We start from the raw sequence: 20272 nt of genomic DNA, 5'->3' as shown, positions 1-20272 counted from the left end.
GGAACTCACACCCTCTTACCTCATCTGGTGCTGTTGGTGGCCAGTCATCTCAGAGTTTCCCTGTTGCTGCAGTCCAGCATGACATGGGTACCACCATTACTTCAAACATAATTCCAGGATCCCATCCTGATTCAGAGTGTCCTACAGTACATAAACCTTTCCCAGACACCTTCTCTTTCCCAGTTCAACTTGTCTTCTAGCTACTCCTAGTGCCTGTATCTGCTAACCTGTGCAGTTTCCACTCTGCAAACTACCTAAAGCTCCAATCTGCAATCCCTTGCAGTTTTAACACTGTAAGCATCCATAGCTCTACGCTGCAAAGCACCTGCAGCTCCAATCTGCAAGTCAGAGCAATTCACACATTGCTAAATCCTAGCCTGCAACCAGGATCCTAAACTGTGCATGTTTTACAGGTCTCATCACAGAGTCACAAGTGGAATAATTAGCTCCACCTGTGGATTTTTTCAAATGTGTCAGAGTAATGAATACTCCTGTGCACCTTCTACTGTAGGTGACCCGAAAACGTTAACTATTTGGGGTCCTGAGGACAGAGGGGTCGATTCAGACCCAGACGCTAAGCCGCGATCGATCGCATTCAAAAGGGGCTGGGTATGTAAATTCCGCGATCGCACTGTGTGGGGTAAGGACGCCCTCTATGTCTTAGAGAGCGACGGCAGAATGATCGCACGCTGGTGTAAGGACACCCACTTTTCTTACTTAGCACACGTCATCTCCAGGAAGTGTATGATTAATCATAACCATCGAGAGCCATCGGAGCAGCACGCAGCACTTGAGGTAGCCCCTACCCTGCTGCAAGCACTGCGATCACTGCAGGCTGAAATACAACCAAGTGACATGATAATTATGGATGCCCATTAAACACCCTGTTTTGACGCCCAGACACGCCTGTGTTCGCATCACCACTCCCCCATTCACAAGCACCTTCCCCCATTGTAGCCCACGAATGGCGCTCAAAGGAGCGTCCAATCTGTGTACTACGAACGCACGATCCCGAGCGCAATGACTGGCTTGCGCACGCACACTGCGATGCATACATGCAACAATTGCCCATAGCGAGCAATCGCAGCTTAGTCTGAATCAGCCCCAGAGATTGAGAACCACTGAGCCATGCATTGCAAACCTCAATAACCATCAAACTACTCAATAGCAGAATCCTCTGCAGGTTCTCCTTGCTATAATCAGCTCTCATCCATATCATCTATGTGCCGTCTTCTACCTGCACTACACCCCGTGATACCACCTACAGTTTGCTGTTCACTATAGCTTCTTGCATTATCTGTTGCTCAGTCTCTCATTACACTAATGGGTCCTTCTGCTGCATATAGCCTCAAATCTGCACATTTCTGCTGACGGATTCAATTTGCACTTTACTGTGAACAGACTCAACCTGTGCATTCCTGCATGCAATGTAATTTACAGACTGGCTATTCCATTACATAATTTAACTACAACTTGCTTAACATTGTGCAGTTTCTGTCACAGCCAGCAGGGTTTTACATTCAAGACCTACATCTCCTGTAGAGGGTACATATCCCTAACATGTATTCCTTTCTGAAGTTATACGTTGTGTCCCTGATTATTGTGAATCACTGGTTCCAAAAGGGTTAGCAGTTGCATTGCCGGTTCCAACACTATTACCATTTCCATGACTGGTTCAAGCCCTGATACGAGTTGCATTACCAGTTCCCCAGTTACAACTTGTTTACCATACACCACACCAGTCCCAGTCTGGTTACCTAACACAATATCAGTTTCAGCCTGGTTGCCATATGCTATAATCCATCTAGTTAAACTCCTAGGACTCACACCTCGCTATCTCCTTGTCCAGTACATACTTCTCTCCTCAGTCCTTATTCCATACAAAGGAACTTTATCAAGCCACCTAGCTTCATCACGTAACCTCCAAACCAGCTCCTACCATAAGCTCCAGTTCAGGTAAGAACATTTCTCAGCCCTGACAGTATTGAAGTCTAGGAGTTATATTTACTAAAGTGCAGGTTTTTAGAAGTGGAGTTGTTGCCCCTAGCAACCAGATTTTAGCCATTATCTTCTAGATGGTTCTAGAGAAATGATAAGATGAATCTGATTTATTGCTATGGGTAATAACTCCACTTCTATAAACCCGCACTTTAGTAAAGATTACTCTTGGATTAGAAGGATCCTGAGAACAATATAGGCCTGAGTAACCATATGTACAAGGAACACCAAATAAATAATCCAGTTGGCTCTAATTTACCCCGAGGACAGTATAGACTTGCTATATTAAGATCGATTCAGCAGCTGTTCCAGAGAAACTCTGCAGTTTCTCAACAAAAGAATAGCAACAAAAGAAATATAAGGAACTGCGCTATACCAATCACAATATGTGTGTACACAAATAAGGTAAAACATTTACAATTTATTAAACCTGTAATATACAATAACATGAATGTATGGGTCCCAGTATTATATTACATCTGATAGAAATAAGCAATATACTCATATAAAGATTAAGTTAAACATCTCGATAAAAACACAACACTTCCTATGCGGGAAAAAAATATAGTATTAAATGTCCCAATGTCACAAATAGACAATCCAAAGAAATCCTCTAATATGGAATGTATTGACACAAAGTTCCAAATGTATTGCAAGGGGGAAATAATGTAACATCCACTTTGTTGAAATATTTGGAAATAGCTTTCATTCAAATAAGTAACAATGTCTCCATTGATATGCAGTTGTAGTGGTCACATAGATTCCATTAGAATGATTGCCAAGACAATATAGATAAGAAATCCTTAAAAAGGAATAAATACAAATCAAACTTAACAGAGGAGAAAAGAAGGCACTCCGGGACCTGTGTGATGACCCCAATATTATTATCAAGGCCGCAGATAAGTTATGGAGCTTTTATACACAGAGTGTATTATGCCCAAGAAGTCACGGTGCTTGTATACAGTGGGCTAAGGCCTAATTAGTCACGGTGCTTATATACATAGAGGGCTTGCCTTATAACAAAGAAGTCACAGTGCTTGTAAGCACATTAGAGTACAGCACAAAATGTCCACTGAGTCCTCTGGATAGTACAGGGCCAGGCTAATACAGCAGAGTAAGCGCAGCATACATCAGCTTGCTGTGTGTGCCTCCGATCAACCCCCTCCCTCCTAAGACCTCTACTAACATGCAGAGCTCAGCCCTTAGACCTCTACTAAAATGCAGAGCTCAGCTCTGCGCAGCATCAAGATTGAAATGGCGCCGAGTCCCGGGAGCTGCACCTTTTATCGAGGCCGAACATCACCCAAGTCTTGCGAGAATCCGTCGTCGGCCGGGTGATGCTCGGCCTCGAGGTGGAATCCGAGTCAGAGCTTGCGCTTCCGCAGAACTTGCGCTCGCTTGTACTCGTATTCCACCTTTGGAGCTGTTCAGATTCCTCTGAATATATATATATATATATATATATATATATGTAAGGGGGAATGCGGCACTCCAACACTGCCCGGTCAAGGTAGTGTTATTTCAGATTTATTCAGATTTATTAATCTTTTTCATTCACGAGTGCCAGATCCCTGCAGCTATATAGAGATATATAATCTATCTATGGGATGGGTATGGGATGCCGATGTTCAATATCCCGACAGGGTTAGGATACTGACACCTGTCACTATACCTCCACATACAATACACGTCACTATAACACCACATACAATACACATCACTATAACACCACATACAATACACATCACTATACCTCCACATACAATACACGTCAATACACATACAATACATGTCACTACAATACACATCACTATGCCTCCATATACAATGCACGTCACTATACCTCCACATACAATACACGTCACTATAACACCACATACAATACACATCTCTATACACCACATACAATACACATCACTATACACTATACAATACACGCCACACGCCACATACAATACACGTCACTATACCTCCACATACAATACACATCACTATACCTCCATATACAATGCACGTCACTATACCTCCACATACAATACACGTCACTATAACACCACATACAATACACATCACTATAACACCACATACAATACATGTCACTATAACACCACATACAATACACATCACTATACCACCACATACAATACATGTCACTATACCACCACATACAATACATGTCACTATACCTCCACATACAATACACGTCACTATAGCTCCACATACAATACACGTCGCTATACCTCCACATACAATACACGTCGCTATATCTCCACATACAATACACATTGATATACCTCCACAAACAATACACGTTGATATACCTCCACATACAATACATGTCACTATACCTCCACGTACAATACATGTCACTATACCTCCACATACAATACACATCACTATACCTCCATATACAATGCACGTCACTATACCTCCACATACAATACACGTCACTATAACATCACATACAATACACATCACTATAACACCACATACAATACATGTCACTATAACACCACATACAATACATGTCACTATAACACCACATACAATACACATCACTATAACACCACATACAATACATGTCACTATAACACCACATACAATACACGTCACTATACCACCACATACAATACACGTCACTATACCACCACATACAATACATGTCACTATACCACCACATACAATACATGTCACTATACCACCACATACAATACACGTCACTATAGCTCCACATACAATACACGTCGCTATACCTCCACATACAATACACGTCGCTATATCTCCACATACAATACACGTTGATATACCTCCACATACAATACACGTTGATATACCTCCACATACAATACACGTCACTATACCTCCACGTACAATACATGTCACTATACCTCCACATACAATACACGTCACCATACCTTCACATACAATAAACAAGCAGTCTTATAGCCAGCCAAATTTTAACAATCCCTTAAACTATCTGCTAAAGCAAAGGACAGGAACACTCCCCATTGCCCAAATTTCATGGGGAGAAAAACTTTGAGTCAAAACTAATTAAAAAAAAATAAAAAATTACTTGTACCAACTCATTTCCATTTAAGTAGGCTCCTCCTCAGGCAGCTGAGCAGCTCTGCTTTACACAACTGGGAGTGCAGCTTCAGGCAAGGAGAATGTGTGGGGAATGGGATTCATGTGGGTAGGGGTGGGGCTTAGAGCACCATATGGGATAGGTGGAGCTTCGGGTAAGGGTGGCAGGGTGAATAGGCAGAGCTTCAAGAGGACAGAGGGGTTGAGCTGTGATTATCAAGACTGGAGATGGTGCTTCTGACAGCCTCAGATGGATAGGCGGGGCATTGGTTGACTGAGAGTGGGGCTTAAGGCAGCTGCAGGCATGGGGGGCGGAGCTTAGGGATTCCAGTGGAGCAGGTCAGTAATTCATTATCTGGAATTGAATTGACTGGGCTGCCGGGTATGAACGTGGCAGAGGCTGCAGTGTGGGGTGTGGGAGGGAGATAACTGAAGAGCCAAATGCCCCTAGGCATTCCAGTTGCCCTAGGCATTTGCTTAGAATGCCTAGGGCCGGCTCTGGGTGCTGACAGTTAAGAGGGTGGGGGGGCAGCATCAGACCGAGGCCCCTCCAACAAGTCTGGGCCCTGGTAATTAGTACCTGCATTCCTCCACTCAGTGCCCCTGGTAAAGCTGCGATATAGTAGTTCCAAGAATGTGCACCAGTTAACTTGAATGCTGAGAGTACAGCATTACACATTAAAGGTCTAATTCAGACATGGGAATAGAGTAAGAAAAAGCAAGTAACTTTGTATCTTGGTAACACAATACTGCACTGCAGGTTGGACAGATTTAAAATGTTCAGAGAGAGTTAGATTTGGGAGGGGCGTGTCCAAACTGTAATCTAAATTGCAGCATAAAAATAAAGCTGTCCAGCATTTGTGGGCTACATGCAAAAGCAGTCAGTATTTATGCCACATGCAAAAAAAAATAAATCATGCAGAGGTATAGCAGGGGCTGCATTTAATCATGCAGGACCTGTTCTGCACATTCACAGAATGGGTCCTGCTTATGCAGAGATTCCCTATAATCAAGAATTGCATTGCATTAGCATTGCATGGCTAAATCAGCCCCTTGGTATTCTCTGGAAGTCACTGGATTGCCTGGTGGTCACAAAAATGCTTTTAGTGGTGTATGGTGTTCCTTAAAATGCTCTCCATATTGGGTGGCAGTCATAAATATGCTGTTAGTATTGCCTGCTGGTCAGTAAAATGCTCCTAGTATTGAATGGCGATCACTAAAATGCTATTAGTATTGTATGGTTGTCACCAATATGCTCTCTGTATTATATGGTGGTCACAAAAGTGCTCTCCTTATTGCTGGTGGACACAAAAATACTCTTAGCATTGTAGGCAGTTACTAAAATGCATTTAGTATGGTGTGGAGGTCATTAAATTGCTCTCAGTATTGTATGTCGGTCACAAATATGTACTAAATATTGTCTTTTGGTAACCAAAATACTAGTATTGTATGGAGGTCATTAAAATGTTCTCAGTACTGTATGGTAGTCTTAAAAATGCTCTGTATTGTATAGCAGTCACAAAAATGCTCTCTGAATCCCTGGGAAACCGGTTAGTGGAAAATGGTCTGTAACTGGACGAGGAGTACTGTAAACATGATACTACACATAGTAATGTCATGGGTGTGTCATTTGTCATGTGGGTGGGCTGCCAACATATATTTTGCCTCCAGGCAACTGGGATGAAGTTATGCTACTGAGAACAAGTATTAAATATGTCGAAGATGAATAATTGGCTGAGACAAGTTCAGTTTAAAATTTAATCGTGGCGACGCCATCTTGCGAATGGCCGCAAGACTCCATTTTGGAAATGAGATCGCAAGACACCATTTTTGTGGTCAGTGTCAATTCAAGTTATAACTCAGGAGCTAAGAACAGATGGCAATGTTTTTGTTAACCTACCAAGGGCAACTGGAAAAACAAGCTTTCTGAGTAAAAGAAAATAAGAAGAGACAATGGGTATTTTTACATACATATTGGGAATCCCTGGATGCAGATAAAGTATAGTTGTGGCAATTGTAATTTAATATCTACACAATTGGATTTGTCTGAATCCTAGACAGGATGGCCCCAAATTCCACAGCTTGAGGTGGTAATACATTTGCATTTCACACAAGAGTCTGTGAGAACAAAAGAGGTTTTGTTTTCCTTTGAACACACAACAGGTGGGGGCCTGCTGACAGAGGGCATGTAGAACTACAACCCTCAGCCATCCACACTGCTGGATGTTCACTTCGTGTATGAGAGATTATGCACTTAAATCTCACCCATTAATAACTAGCGTCCTTATATCAAACCCCGAATACTCACACACTACATATTCGCACACAAGGTTCCATTAGCATCAAATTGTATGATTCAAGTTGGTTAAGTTAGTTTAAATGCTAAGAAATAGAGGTTTTTGATATCTAAGGTATTATACATGATAAGCAAGGTGTGTTTGGTTTCGTTCTGATGCGTACGCTTTTTACAGAATCCTGGTGTTATCGGTGGAGAGATCGCATCATGCAAACTCAAGTTACGGATCGCAGAACTTACAAGCAACAAAATGTTTAGTTGATGGAATGTTACAGGAGGCGTTGCCAGAAAGACTCTGGCTGTTAGAGGCAGGGAAAGTCTATTTGAAACAACCTGTTAAATGTGTCGTTACATATGCTTCTCCTCTGGGAACCAATGAGATCAGCAGGAAGTTCCCCCTTTGTCCTGTTTCAGTCTGGGGGGGAATAAATACATGTGTCCGAACACTGGTTTGCCAGTTCATGCTGAATTTTGGGTGAACTGAGGATATCTAGTCTGAAGTCTATCTCTGGGTCCAGAGGCGCAGCGTATGTATAACCGTACTTGGGTCTGTATTATTTCCTTTTACGCCTAACTTGTGTATGTATAGATTGCGTGTAACTGACTGTACTTTTACCTGAATAATACTTGTGCGTTGGAAACACAGATTCCACTCCTGTCTTTATTTGCGGTTAAACTGCGTACGCAATTAGCGTTCTGTTTAGAGGTTTTAGGCAGGTGAATCTTAGAGGTTTATAGGAAGGAATATATTAAAAGGTTTATTGACGAATTCAACAGTGGGGGCTCATCGGTTTATCACACTATCTGATACACGATAACACTTGGTCAGTCCTCTCTCAGCAAAAGGGTGGAGGCGCCTTTTGGGAGACGCATTAGTCTTTCATTACCACAGTGTTGCTGAGAGCGTACTGCAGGTTATTGTGTAGAGGAAGTGCTGATTAGAATCCAGGGACAACAGAGGAAAAAAAGTTTGTTTTTCCTCTGTTGATAGAACCTTGTGTTTAGAGGGGTGCTGCAGTATTTGCATACGCAGCTAAAACACATTTTTGCGTACGCAGTTAAAAAAAAAAGTAATTATACGCTTGTGTGGCAGTCGCATAATTGTGTATGCGGACAATCGCACAATAGCGTATACGCACTTCCGGTTCTGCTGCCACGTGTTTGAACAAAGCCATTGAGGTTTACATTTTTCTCTATCTACCAATATCTGGGTTAAACGTTTATTTTCTGCGCACAGAAAAAGTGTGTAAAACTGTGTGTATTGTTGGTAGGGGTAATTTATTCCCTAAAGTTAAGGGTACCATATGATCCTTAAGGGCTAGGTGCAAGGGTTAGCCTAGTCGCTCGGTAAGCAGCTTTACCGTTCTAAACACAGTAGCAGGTGTACATGTTGTCTTTGTTGTATAGAGGTGCGTGAGAGTGGCTGAAATACAAACTCTCATAGGTTTGGAAGTTACCTTACTAAAGCTTATCCTGGTCTGGAAGTTGCCTATATCAAAACTTATCTAGGTGTGGAAGTTGCCTTACGAAATCTTATCCAGGTGTGTGGGCGCCGCCGACTTAAATCGTTCACAGGTAAGTGGAAGTATCTTGATTGTCTTTCACCAGTTTCAATTTTTATTGAAAAGCGTAGGAGTTGCCTCAAAATGGGAGCCAGGCAAACGGTAGAAATGTTAAGCAATGATGTGCTGCTAATGGAGGCTCCGATTGGATCAGCCCGTCGTATTATGCATACTAAGTACGGTACTTATGCAATAAGGTATTGTGATATATGGTTTAATATGATGAGAAAGAGTGTTAGACCATTTCCCAGAATTGGTAGTTTTGACAAAAATGTGTTAGATAATGTCCAGGATCACATCAGTATGGTGCGATCCCGAGAGAAAAAGATTAAGTATTTTGAAGGTTTAAAAATATGGCAGCATGAAGGAGATGCTTGGCTTAAAAATGTGCAAACGACGCAAACTAGCGTTGCGAACGCATTGCCAGAAAATACATCCACAACGCTGAGATGCAATACGGGCGAGTGCAAATTGGCGCGCACGTGCGGCAAAGTAGCGTCGTGGAGAGTATTGCCAGCAGTTCACGGTCACCTACCCCACCTTATGTGGATGGAGGTGCAAGTACAGTTACCAAAAATACCAATAAAAATGTAACAAGTAATTTGTACGCCCTCTTAAGTAACCATAAAGAAAATGTTTATGATGTAGAAGATGAGCCTATTGTAATGTCTGCTATTTCCCATGCTGTACAAATGATAGATGCTGCATCATCACAATCATGGGTGGTGCCGCCATCTCCATCGGTAACAGCAAGGGAAGTGTTAATACACTCGGCACCCATTGAGGAAGTTGTTAATACCATACGTAGCAGCAGCAGATTAAACCCCCAGCCAGGTAACCAGGACAGAGGTAGCAACGCTGCCGGTCTGCATCCCATTCGGACAATAACTGTTCCAAATGGAAATGCAGATGCAAACGGTGTAGTGCCCACGAGGGAAGTAGTAATGCATTGTCCATGGACAAGAGCAGAACTGAGGCCCTCATTCAGAGCCGTACGCTCTGAGCAGAGCGCACGCTCTGCATGAGGGCCGGGCTCCATTTTCATGGAGCGTCCTCCTGGACGCTCGTATAGCTGTGGGTCACCACCCCCAGGCTATACGAGCGTGCATTTTGATGGCCGCGATGGTCGTGACCATCGCGACCATCGAAATTGCGAGCCGGAGCCTGCGGTTGAGGTTTTCAACCGCAAGCTCCGGAGTGATTTTGGCTCTATCAGAGCCAAAATCACTCCCACTGACATCACTAGTGATGTCAGTGGGCCGGCTTCTGACGGGAGGCGTTCCCGTGGGAACGCCCCCGTCAGGGAGGCACGCCCCCGGCACGCCCACCAAAGGGGGCGTGCTGTCAATCAACATTGACAGCACGCCCCCTTTGATCGGACACAACGAGCGAAGGAAAGTCCTTCGCTCGTCGTGTCTGGCGCATGCGCACGACGGAGCTCCCTCCGTCGTGCGCATGCTCAGTGCAGACCATCGACCCACTTGCAAGCGGACAGCCGCTCGCGAGTGGGTCTGAATCAGGCCCTGAATTCCATCATAAATGATTTCCCCAATCCCAAAAAGGAACTAGCCAAATGTCAAAGATTTTTGAGAAATTTGGGTAGTTCTCATGAGCCCACTAATAAAGATTGGCGTGTGGTGTTAAGGGCCTGCCTGCCACACAATACCGACGTGACAAAATTTATCACGAACTGTGTATTGGATGGCGACGTTCCCTTAACAGACCAAGTAAACCAAGGTAACATTTCCCGCATTGTGACTCAATTGGGTGTATATTTTCCAGTAGTAGTTAACTGGAACAAAATCTTCACAATCAAACAAAAAGAGAGTGAAACTGCAGAAGAATATTGCGACCGGGCTCTGCAGGCTATCACCCAGTACACTGGGATAGAAGAAATTAAAGATAGCATTCACCACAGGGGAATGATAGTCACAATATTAATGGATGGGTTAAAAGAGAATTTAAAAACTCGGGTTCAGACCTCACAGCCTGGCTGGCGGGGTCTTACAATAGATAACCTCATAGAGTCTGCCATAGAACATGACAAAAACATCTCAAAAAAGAGGGAGACCCAGAGCGAAAACTTAATGGCTGTCAGTATACAAGCTCAACTCAACAACAAACACAACTCTATCCCACTAACCCAATGCAACCACAGGTCCCAGGATATCCACCCACTTCTTTTCCCCCACAATACCCTTACCCTCCCTATCCTTACCCATATCCACCACCTTTGCCCTCTGCTCAAACTTCACAACAACACATGCTTTCACCTGAATCACGACATGTTTTAATTGCAAACAAACAGGACACTTAAGTAGAAACTGCACAGTAAAAAGAGTATGGACCCCACACCAAGGGAAACCTGGATATCCCCATAAGGGATATGCACAGAGATCAGCAAATATTCAGCAAGCACCAGCTCCAATTGTAGCCGTAAATGCTTTATTGGAAAATGGTAGCCAACGCTAGGGGTCAGGTCATACCTGTAGTCTACAGATAGTCAGGTTAACGGGAAGTACTAGGGAAGAACCGGTCTTGATGGTTGATGTAGCTGGTACTGAATATCCTTTTCTTGTAGACACAGGGGCGACCAAGTCAGTGATGAAATCTCCCATTAATTTACAGGTGACAAACTAGACAATACCAACAATGGGTGTGACAGGTAAAGTGGAATGTTATCCTTTAACCAGACCCGCAGAAGTTAGTATTGGGCCGTTGCATACCAGACATTCTTCTGGCTGCTGCGGCTCCTACTAACCTGCTGGGCAGAGACTTGTTATGTAAAATGGGATGTGTCATATATTGCACCCCTGATGGTGTATATTTAGATATCCCAGAGAGAATGGTATACGAGGTGGTATACGAGGTGCGGGATATGTTAGACACCCCTCAAAACTCTACAGTTTTAAAAGAAAATCCATCACAAGTAGATGAAATGTTGTCCCAAATTCCAGATTCCCTTTGGACAAAAGATGGACAGGACACTGGATTAATGGCAAACGTAAGCCCGGTAATGATACACTTAAAAAGCGGTAGGCAAGCTCCAAAAATTCCCTGTTTCCAATAATCGAGCGATTATTGCAACAGGGGATTTTAGTTCGTACAGCTAGTGTAGCCAACAGTCCCATCTTTCCAGTAAAGAAGAGTGGTGGGAGGGGTTATAGGCTGGTGCAAGACCTTAGAGGTGTTAATAAGGTAGTAGAGAGCCAATTCCCTGTAGTGCCGAATCCAGCTGTCATCCTGATGCAGATCCCACCAAATGCAACCCATTTCACTGTCATTGACCTCTGTTCAGCTTTCTTCTCTGTGCCTCTCCACCCTGACTGTCAGTACCTCTTCGCATTTACATACAGAGGTGTGCAATATACATGGACACGATTGCCCCAAGGTTTCATAGACAGTCCCAGTATTTTCTCCCAGGCATTGCATGACTGTTTACAAGCTTTTCAACCTGCCAATGGATCAGTTCTAATTCAATATGTGGATGATTTATTGCTATGTTCTGACTCATTTATGTCATTTGTGAATGATACTAAACTTTTGTTACTTCATCTCTCGCAAACAGGACACAAAGTGGCTAAGGACAAGTTACAGCCATGCCAGCCCAGAGTAAAATATTTGGGACATTGCCTAACCCAGGGGTTATGACATCTAACAAATGATAGAATCCAGGCCATACAAAACATGACACTGCCGCAGAATCAACAGCAAATTTGTACCTTCTTGGGAATGTGTGGATATTGCCGAATGTGGATCCCAGGTTTTTCTATTTTGGCCTTGCCTTTACAGGAACTAGTCTCTTCCTCAAAGCCCGATCGCGTCACACACACTGAGGAATCAGAACAGGCTTTTCTTAATCTTAAGGATAGCCTGACAAAAGCTCCTGCATTGGGAATACCCGATTATGAAAAACCTTTTGATTTATATTGTACGGAAGCCGATGGTCGTGCTGCAGGTGTCCTTACACAAAAACATGGTGATGCCAGTAGGCCCGTAGCATACTACAGTGCCCAATTGGACACGGTAGCAAGATCACTCCCCACCTGTTTGAGAAGTGTAGCAGCTACCGCTTTATTGGTGAGTAAAAGTGAGGACGTAGTATTGGGCCATGATATGATTGTCTGCACTCCCCATGCTGTATCTGCTCTGTTGAACTCAGCTCAAACCAGACAGGTCTCCTCGGCTAGGTTCACCAAATGGGAACTAGCCCTAATCGCTCCTGCAAATATTACAGTTAAACGTTGCAGTACGCTGAATCCAGCAACATACCTACCATATGTACAACATGATGTACAAAGGGTGGAAGGAGAGGAGTTGCTGGTGGGAGGTGAGTTCAGCAGACATGATGACACTCACGATTGTATGACATATCTGAATCAGACCTTTACTGCTAGACCTGACATACATGACACACCTTTAGAGAATGTGGATGTGACTTTCTATACGGATGGGAGTTGTCATAGACAAACAGACACAGGCGAATTATGTACAGATTATGCTGTTGTAAATGACACAGACATCATGGAAGCTAAACCTCTCGGTCCTCCTCACTCAGCCCAGGTGGCAGAGTTAGTAGCACTGACTAGAGCATGTGAACTGGCAGCAGGCAAATCTGCTAACATTTACACTGACTCGAGGTACGCATTCGAGGTGGTGCACGATTTTGGGGCTCTATGGCGTCTGAGAAATTTTATGACAGCAGCAGGCACACCAGTTGCACACTCCCAACACATAATGCAATCCAACTGCCCAAAGCAGTGGCAGTAATTAAATGCAAAGCCCACACATGTGAGGATGACCCAGTGTCACTGGGCAACAACAGAGCTGACGAAGCTGCAAAATGGGCAGCGGGGTTAAAAATGCCTTCTCCAAATGAAACAATTATGTAATTCCAAACCATTGATATGCTGAAATTAATTGAGATGCAAAATTTGTGTTCACTTCAGGAAAAATCCATATGGAAGTCCAAGGGGTGTGGGCAAGAGTCCTCCGGGCTCTGGAGGGACGGACATGGTAAGCCAGTAGCCCCGAAGGCATATTACCCCAGCCTGGCTGAAGCAGCACACGGTCTGACTCATCTGGGTAAACAGGGCATGTGCAAGTTGGTGAGGGCATACTGGTGCGCACCAGGGTTTTCTTCACAAGCAGAGAAGATAGCAATGTCCTGTATGACCTGCTTGAGAAAGAACATAGGGAAAGCGATCCCTACTGAACCGTCCCACATTTTACCGACTGATGGACCTTTCCAGGTGATACAAATTGATTTCATCCAATTACCACCCTGCAGGAACCTTAAGTATGTATTAGTGTGCACAGACGTATTCTCTAACTGGGTTGAGGCTTACCCAGCAGCCACTAATACTGCTGCGTTTACTGCCAAGAAAATAGTTCAGGAATTTGTATGCAGGTACGGTATCCCTAGAATCATCGAAAGTGATAGGGGTACCCATTTCACAGGTGATGTTTTCCAAAATATGTGTAAGCTGATGGGTATTAATAGCCGACTTCACACCCCCTACCGACCGCAAGCCAGTGCCAAGGTAGAGAGGATGAACGGGACTATTAAAAATAAGCTAAGTAAAATCATGGCGGAGACTGGACTAGGATGGCCAGAAGCTTTACCTTTGGTCCTACATAGTATAAGGACCACTCCTAGATTTCCTCTGAATCTGTCCCCATTTGAAATATTGTTTGGTAGACAACCTCATTTGATTATAAGTCCACAGGAAGATCTAAAGGGTAACAACGAGGTAACTGTGAAGTATCTTATATCAATGAGTAAGCAGTTAAAGCAACAGCAGCAGAAACTGAAATTGTTGTCCCATGATATGCCTGAAATGAACTGCCATGATGTTGAACCAGGAGAATAGGTAATGATCCGAAATTTGTTACGTTCAGGTTGTTTGACTGATCGGTGGGAAGGTCCGTACCATGTGCTGCTGACAAGTACTACATCTTTGAAGGTGGCCGAGAGAGATACCTGGGTCCATTCCACTCACTGTAAAAAGGTCAATCAACCGGTGGAGAAACAGGTCGGAGACAAAGCTGATAGTGTGGATCTGTCACTCGCGAGCTTGTTCCGGGAGGATTGAAAAGGTTGTAGTGAGATACCTGAACTGAGAGAAATTTGCAGGTCTTGTTGTGACAATGGACGGGCCAGCTGTGTTCATTTTCATATTCTCTTTTAGAGTGTTCACCATCCTGGTCAGTTCGGGAATACACAGTGTCTGTGATGGGGGACCTATTGAGGAAACAGGAGCTGATGGCAGTGCTGATGGAGTGGAGAAAGGAGGAGTGCAATGCCAATCAGGGGAGTGTCTGACCAATCTTAGTACTGTTATTGTTAAGAGAGCTGTCATTCCGGATACTCGGGGAAGGTGAGAAGGGTTATCGTCTGAAGATTCCTGTATTTGTGAGTTTTGTGGGTCCCTAGTTGATGAGAACTGTATTCAACGGTGCCAACCTAAATATAACCCGTACTGGGGAGGGTATCCTTTAGAGGATTATCACAGCATGGTAGGTAAAGTGTTAAATCAAACCGATTGCTGGGTGTGTTCACATGTGCCACAGGGACAGCATAATGTAGGGTTGGTGCCATTTCTGTTGAATATCACGGAAATTTTAGAATTACAAAAGGGGAAAACATTGGATGGAAAATTCCTCTCATCCAAACCGCCTCATTTCAAACTCTATCAATTTCAAGTAGATAAATCACTTTTGTGTTTAAACATAACCAACCGCAATAAACCCGGAGGTTGGGAAGTGACGGGGAATAATCAGACGATGACCTTCTCACAAAGAGCTGATAATGAGTCCATAAACTATGATCTGCTACGCTCAATTAAATCAAGTGGGAAATATTTTAGGTACCGGTATACATTGAGTTCCACCAAAGAAATGATTGGTAAAGTACCAGATGGTTATTGTGCTAAAATAATACAACCAGAAACTTGCATATACCAGATGGAAGAGCCTGAGATAGGATTGTTTGCAAGAGAAATGTGTTTAATGATAATGATGCATTCTATTCCTTATGTTCTCCCTGATAATGTATATTTTATATGTGGAAGAAAAGCGTATAAATGGCTCTCCCCGAGTTCCGAAGGTTTGTGTTATCTGGGAAGAGTTGTCCAAGAAGTTATGACCCTCACACATGTTGAAATGTTGGGAATACATAAAAACACACCGTCACCATATCTTCACACACAATATGAACACAGAGGCAAGAGAAATATAATACCTGGTGATATGCATAAAGCCGCTCAGTTAATCAGTGAGACAACTGGCTTCCAAGTTTTAGTCGCCCTGGATCCCACCAGAATTGCTAGGGGTACATTAAATTTTAGATATATCCAGGAACTTGCTAAATTAATAGATAATATCACCAAGATGTACGATGACACATTCAGGTACATAGGGAGAGAATTGCAAGCGTACAAGAAAGAACTAGTGCAACACAGGCTAGTGTTGAATTATTTAACTGCTGTTACTGGAGGGTATTGCGTAACATTAGCCACTCAATTTGGAGTAAAGTGTTGCACTTATGTCACCAATGATACCAGAGTCCCTAAGGAGGTGATAGACCAGAAGATGGATGAGATTCTGCAGCTAAAGTGGGAATTTCGTAAGAACCATAATGCATCAGTGGCTGAAGCAGGGGAAAAGATAGAAGGATGGGTGTCATGGCTGAACCCAGTGAAATGGTTCTCGGGTCTAGGAGAGTGGGTCCAGGAAGTGGTCGCCAGCGTAGGCAAATTCTTGATCCTTATACTGATTGTCATCATAGTAATTGGCATATGCGTCCGGTGTGTTCCTATTGTGTTGAAGTGTGGAAAATGTGAAAACAGAGTGAAACGAAGGGATGAAACTATGATGGTGGTCAGAAATGATAATATGTATACCGAGGTAGATACAGAACTACACTACAACCCTGAGCTAGGAAGTACCATCATTTAAATGTATAATATTTAGACATGCATAGAAGATATTATTGAAATGTTATTTATAGAACACCCAGACAATGTAAAGTCTCAAATTCCCCTTCAAAACTACTGTTATAAGACTGGTGCATCCCCACATCTGTCACATGATCTCCCAAGATCCGCGGTGTGCGTATAATAGTAGTTTTATGCCCCCACCTAGAGACACATTGTTGATGGATTAAGAACCACCTTGTGCCATCCCATGATAACACTAAATAATATGTGAATGTAAGCCAAAAATAAGTTTTTATAGCAGATTGTGATAGCATGTTGTTTGCTATCAAAAGGTGGACTGTCGAAGCTGAATAATTGGCTGAGACAAGTTCAGTTTAAAATTTAATCGCGGCGACGCCATCTTGCGAATGGCCGCAAGACTCCATTTTGGAAATGAGATTGCAAGACACCATTTTTGTGGTCAGCGTCAATTCAAGTTATAACTCAGGAGCTAAGAACAGATGGCAATGTTTTTGTTAACCTACCAAATGCAACTGGAAAAACAAGCTTTCTGAGTAAAAGAGACAATGGGTATTTTTACATACAAATTGGGAATCCCTGGATGCAGATAAAGTATAGTTGTGGCAATTGTAATTTAATATCTACACAATTGGATTTGTCTGAATCCTAGACAGGATGGCCCCAAATTCCACAGCTTGAGGTGGTAATACATTTGCATTTCACACAAGAGTCTGTGAGAACAAAAGAGGCTTTGTTTTCCTTTGAACACACAACAGGTGGGGGCCTGCTGACAGAGGGCATGTAGAACTACAACCCTCAGCCATTCACACTGCTGGATGTTCACTTCGTGTATGAGAGATTATGCACTTAAATCTCACCCATTAATAACTAGCATCCTTATATCAAACCCTGAATACTCACACACTACATATTCGCACACAAGGTTCCATTAGCATCAAATTGTATGATTCAAGTTGGTTAAGTTAGTTTAAAAGCTAAGAAATATAGGTTTTTGATATTGAAGATATTATACATGATAAGCAAGGTGTGTTTGGTTTCGTTCTGATGCGTACGCTTTTTACAGAATCCCGGTGTTATCGGTGGAGAGATCGCATCATGCAAACTCAAGTTACGGATCGCAGAACTTACAAGCAACAAAATGTTTAGTTGATGGAATGTTACAGGAGGCGTTACCAGAAAGACTCCGGCTGTTAGAGGCAGGGAAAGTCTATTTGAAACAACCTGTTAAATGTGTCGTTACATATGCTTCTCCTCTGGGAACCAATGAGATCAGCAGGAAGTTCCCCCTTTGTCCTGTTTCAGTCTGGGGGGGAATAAATACATGTGTCCGAACACTGGTTTGCCAGTTCATGCTGAATTTTGGGTGAACTGAGGATATCTAGTCAGAAGTCTATCTCTGGGTCCAGAGGCGCAGCGTATGTATAACCGTACTTGGGTCTGTATTATTTCCTTTTACGCCTAACTTGTGTATGTATAGATTGCATGTAACTGACTGTACTTTTACCTGAATAATACTTGTGCGTTGGAAACACAGATTCCACTCCTGTCTTTATTTGCGGTTAAACTGCATACGCAATTAGCGTTCTGTTTAGAGGTTTTAGGCAGGGTTTTGTCTTAGAGGTTCTTGGCAGGTGAATCTTAGAGGTTTATAGGAAGGAATATATTAAAAGGTTTATTGACGAATTCAACAAATATGTCATAAGATAAGTCACAAAGCATTTGAATATAAGCAGGTAAATGTAAATGCTATGCAGAATAAGAAGTGCAACGGCAAAGGTGAGTCAGCACTGAGTGTCACAGATAGCCACAGAAGAGATTGCTGGTACTGCCAGACATTCAAGTTGCAATGATGAGTGGTTTACCACATTAATCATGTGTGATCCTGTAACAGTCAATGGGATTAGAAATGTAGTACACTTCTTACAGCAACAAAAAGTTGTAACAGTCACTACCAGTTTGAAAATTGGGACTAAAACTAAAGTCACGGAGATCCGAGATGTGCTTTATATATCAGAAATGGGAACAGATTTTAAAACCATCAGTGTCCAGAGCAAAAAGGTCACAGAGTTAATTTTGTAAGAAAAGTGCATTTTATAAATCAGTAAAAGGCCATGATAGCAATAGGTACCTGGTCATCTTGGATATGAAGTGTTCAAAAATGACTGAATGTGATGGTTACAGGAATATCAGTGACTAATACAGAGAAACCCATTTGTGAAAGCTATATAAAAAAAAAATAAAGATGGCAACCAAGTCAGCAAGCAGAGCTAATGTACCACTAGAGTTAGTATATACAGATGTATGTGGTTCAATGAAAGTCACAAGACTTTACAAGAATGAGATAGCAATTTACCTGAAAAAATAATTTTTCCATGAATGCCCTGAAAAACAAAATACCAAATGAAGCATGGTAAGGAAGAAAACCAAATGTAAATCACATCAGAACTTTTGGAAGTGCTACCAGAGGGCCTGATTCAGAGATGTACAGTACATAAATCCGATGGTTTAGGCACAACTCTGATGTTTAAGAATCTGTACTTTGCAGATCACTGACTGTGATGACGGTCACAGTGCCCCCTAACCCACAGCTTGATTGACAAGATGCAGCTGTTTGTGGTCAGAGAAGGGACGGTGATGACCAGCATTATTGAAAACTTCAGCGTCAGCCCAATTTTCAAGACATGTGGAGGCCAGTGGCTGTATCATCTGAGGGTTACTCAGGTGGTTGATGTTTCTGAAGATGATTCTATGCTGTGTCTTTGGCTTGTAAAGGGATGCACTTTTGGCTGCATGTGTTAATGAAGCTGCATGGTAGTGCTGTGTTAGTGTTGTGATTGAGAAGGCAGGGAGAGAGCAATAATGACTGGATATTGAGGCCAAATCAGAAAAACAAACACCCCTCAAGCTTACTAATCTCTGACATCAGACATCAAGTAGGTGGTGTGGCCGGGTACTCCAGCTGCCCCTGATGGGTTCAACATTCAGCAATTTAGGGGTGCTAAAATGAAACCCCTGGGGGGACTTAGTGTTAAGCACCCCCCTGGGGAGTGTTAGGGTTAGGCTAGGAGAAGGGGGGTTTAGGCACCACCGGGGGGAGATTATTGTTTGGCATCCCCCTCATGAGAGTTAGGTTTAGGGTGTGGAAAGGGATGGTTAGGTTTAGGCACCCCCAGCTGGACTTAGGGTTAGGTATCACCCTGGGAGTTTTAGGGTTAGGCACCCCTAAGGGAGGGTTAGGGTTGGGGGGAGAAGGGTAGAGTGTCACTAATGTTGTCTGTGAGTTACCTGTCTCAGGTGATGAGTGGGATTCAATGGAGACCAGCATGACTGGAACCACAGATGACGTAGATAGCTCTATTGCAAGATTTATG

General features: G+C 43.0%; 1 protein-coding gene across 1 annotated transcript in view; it reads right to left on the bottom strand.

The window, feature by feature from the left end:
* The window catches only part of LOC148476936 (uncharacterized), a 346314-nt gene that overhangs the window by 264247 nt on the left and 61795 nt on the right, over nucleotides 1-20272 (bottom strand). The window lies entirely within an intron of this gene.

The sequence above is a fragment of the Taudactylus pleione genome, unplaced genomic scaffold (assembly GCF_031769625.1).
Source record: "Taudactylus pleione unplaced genomic scaffold, aTauple2 ptg000762l, whole genome shotgun sequence".
In the NCBI taxonomy this organism is placed as follows: Eukaryota; Metazoa; Chordata; class Amphibia; order Anura; family Myobatrachidae; genus Taudactylus; species Taudactylus pleione.
Note: the sequence above shows the minus strand (reverse complement) of the source record. Positions and strands in the feature narration are given on the sequence as shown.